Source organism: Gopherus flavomarginatus, chromosome 4 (assembly GCF_025201925.1).
Source record: "Gopherus flavomarginatus isolate rGopFla2 chromosome 4, rGopFla2.mat.asm, whole genome shotgun sequence".
NCBI classification, from domain to species: Eukaryota; Metazoa; Chordata; order Testudines; family Testudinidae; genus Gopherus; species Gopherus flavomarginatus.
In genome coordinates this window covers 28,712,372-28,715,910 of record NC_066620.1, presented here as the reverse complement: position 1 = coordinate 28,715,910, position 3,539 = coordinate 28,712,372, and the positions used below count along the sequence as shown (strand labels likewise).

Genomic DNA, 3,539 nt, shown 5'->3' with positions numbered 1-3,539 from the left:
TTATGAGGCTGTTACCTTTTGAGATAAAAGCTAAGACATACAGGGCTTGAGAATTTTATTTTTAGAAATCTGAGATTTAGACATTGTATTTAAAGCAAGGTGGTTTCTGAGCAGGCTTTTGTTTGCAGGAAGCAGCATTGTTTGATCTGTCATTGTACCAAAGGGGGAGATGGTTGTTTAGAAAGGGGAAGTGAAGACTAAATGGCATCCGATGAGAATGAGATTTGAACCCATGTGTGCAGAGGACAATGGATTAGCAGTCCATCACCTTAACCACTCAGCCACCTTATCTGAGGTGTCAGGAAATGGACAGGATGAGAAATCTAAGGCCAGCAGAGACAGGGACACTAAGGTGTTTTTAAATACTAAGCGGAAGCAGGGGCTGAATGAGCTCCCCCCTCACACCTAGTGACCAGCTGTGGGAAAGGCTTCAGGAACAGACCGTGTTTGCATAGACACACCTACTCTGCCTAGGTATGCAGCATCATGGGACCGCTTCCCCAAAATGACCAGTTTTAGCTGGTGGCGGGTTACAAATCACTTTAGCACTGAGTGGTATGAAATGTTATTATCCTTCCTGCATGAGTGAAGGGCAGCAGAACATACTTAGTCGGTCCTGATGGGTGAGGAATAGCTTTTATTGGACTGCATAGAAGTGATTCAGAACATCACCCTAAAGCAGGGGTCCTCAAACATTTCACACTGTGCCCTCTTATCCATGGCTGTGGGCCCTCGGAGCCACAGTTGAAAACTGGGGCTGGGAGTGGGGTGTTGCTTGCTGAAGAAAGGGGTGCAGACAGGGGTAAGGGGGTCAAGGCCGAGCTGGCAGTCAGGGGCCCAGGCTGAGAGTGTGGTTGGAAAAGAGCTGGGACAGAGTCAGGCTGACTGGTGCTCCCTCCATGGGGGCTGGCTCAGCCCCTGAGGTGCCCCTATGAATCTTCCTCTTTGTTCCCCTAGGAGTCATGCCCCACATTTTGGGGACCACTGAACCCTACATGTTAAGCAGGGGCTAGTGATGCCAAAGCCCAGGGAAAGGGAGAACAAGTGCAGGGGCCCCAGCACTGGAACTAGGCCCCCTCACTTCTCTCTGTGGCTCTGCCCCCTGCCACACCTTCCACCCATGGCCTCATCCACTGTCACCTCTGTTCCACCACTTCCCCCACTAGCCCCACCCTGTCACTCCTTTACCCCTGCCCTGCTGTGGCCCCAAGACCAGAGAAGCTATGTGCCCCTGCTGCAGCCCCCAGGCCGTAGCACGGAGTGAGAACTCCTCCAGCCCTGGGGCTGACATGGGGGAGACTTTTCCAGGGGGATCTATTTTCTCCAGGGCCCCTAGTCATGGGCTCCACTGCCCCTTAGTGACACAAGGTTTGGGGAGACTGAGCCCCCCTGAGCCTCCATTATGTGCTGCCCAGGCTACCGCTGCTCAGTGTGTGGCCAGTCTCTCTGTGTTCTCTGCTGTTTGTGCTGGGGAGCCTGGCTGGCCTTAGGGGTGGGGCCCTCCGGCAGCCGCCCAGGACTTCAGGGGGTCAAAGGGCACTGTGTGCCAGTGTAAAGGTGCTCACTGCTCTCCCCTGCCCCAGTGCTCCTCCATGGCCCCATAGAGGGTTGGGGGGAGAGAGGAGCAACACTATGTGCTCCATGCCTCCTGGTCACTTTCCCCACCTGGGCTGTGCTGTGAGGGGAGCATCAGAAGCTGCTGCTCTCTGCCCTCCCCTTATGCAGCCTGGCTGAGGAAAGTGACCCAGATGCAGGGAACTCAGATGATGTCACTTCTTGCCCCCGCACCCCACCCCCGCAGCTCCTAGGGGTGCCCGGAGGAGCAGCTTTCCAGGGAGGAGCGGGCAGCAATGCCAGCTGCTCCATGCACACAGGTCACTGTCCCCACGTGGGTGCAGGAGGGGGTGCAGGAGTTAGGGGTGAAGGGGGTGCAGGAGAGGGGCAGTGGCTGGTAGCACAGGAAGGGAGTGTGAGAGTTAAGGGCAAAGGGGACACAGTGCAGGGGTTAGGGCACAGGAGGGGGCAGGAGATAGGGGTGAAGGAGGTGCAAGGGTTGGGAGTGCAGGAGCTGGGGGGAAAGGGGGAGGGGGATCGTCCAGGGGCGATGGGGAAGTGCTAAAGTACAAGTTTTGCCCAGGGCACCTATTTCCCCTAACGCTGATCCTTGATAACATTTCTTGCTGGGAGGGGGAGGGGAGAGAAATGAGGCATTTTCTCTGTTTCTTTCCTCTCCATTTTCCGCTCCTTCCTTCAATTCCAGAAACCTCCCTTGTGTTTCAGACTGTGCAGTGACGTCTTCCCTACCCCAGGCCTCTGGAGCCTTTGGAGCAGAAAGATCCCAGGAGTTGAGGAGGAATCCAGGGGTGAGTGGCTGGCAGGAAGGAGTCCTAGCAGCTCTTCTGGGAGTGCAGGGGAGAAATGACTCCCCCTTCTCTAGATTCTCCCCATGGGGCTCTGGGGAGCAGGGAGCGTTGTGTGATAAATTCCATCCAACATCCCCCTTTGATCCAAGCCGAGGGACATCTCAGCTCTGCACATTCCCCTTGGCAGCACCAAACAAGGGATGTTTTCCACTGCGCAGGAGACCCAGCCAGGGACTGATGTGCTGGAGATATGTTGGGAAAGGAACTGTGTGAATTCCCAAGGCAGGAAACGAACAATCTACAGCAACATCATTAACCACAAACACACTCTAACCATGATCCAGTCAGTAGGGAAATGGGCAGGAATTCCTGCTGTTCAGCCATGGTCACATGTACAGAGCTGCACAGCAGTGAGTGTGCTGGGGAAGCTGGTCTGAGCAAACAATTGGAAATGACCCTTCAGTCAGGGCCGGTGCAACCATTTAAGCAGACTAGGCAGTTGCCTAGGGTGCCAAGATTTGGGGGCGCCAAAAAGCAGTGCCCCCAAATTTTTTTTAAGTGGTTGAGCAGCCGCTGCTGCTGGGATCGAGAGGGACTCGGAGCTGCCGGCAGCATCTGCAGCCGGCAGCCCAGGGTGTCCCCTGGGTCAGGGCACCGCCGCGGCAGCCGGCAGCCCAGGGTTTATAGGGGGCAGGTTATATACATTTGCGGTGCTCGAGCACCAGCAATATTCAGGGCTGGGGACCCTGCTCCAGCAATATTTGGAGCTCGGTCTCTCCCCCAGCCCTGCCTGGATCGGGCCCCGGCCCCGACCCCCGCGGGTCTCCCCCCCCCATGCCCCGCTGCGTCCGTGCCTCACAGAAAGCAGCGCAGCACCTCTCCCCTGCCTGCTTCTGTTGCTGGAGTAGAGCGACTTCCGGCAGAACTGCTGTCTGCTGTCCCAGAGTCCTAGTGCCCCCCATCTACTACTGGCAGGGCAGGCTGCCTTACCCTGTGCTTCCTTCCTCGCCCTGAGTCTCTCCAACACCCCAAACCCCTCAGCCCCCCACACCCTAATCCTCTGCCTCAGCCCTGAGCCCCCCACATCATGAATCCCTCATCCTCAACCCCAATCCACATCCCCCTGCACCCTAATCCTCTTCCCCAGCCCTCAGCCCCCCCGCATCATGAACCCCT

The 3,539-nt window shown here is 56.7% G+C and overlaps 1 non-coding gene across 1 annotated transcript; it reads right to left on the bottom strand.

The window, feature by feature from the left end:
• Positions 1–209: 209 nt before the first annotated feature.
• Positions 210–291, bottom strand: TRNAS-GCU (transfer RNA serine (anticodon GCU)). The gene has a single exon. It is a non-coding gene; the product is annotated as a tRNA-Ser (tRNA).
• Between the last annotated feature and the right edge of the window lie 3,248 nt (positions 292–3,539).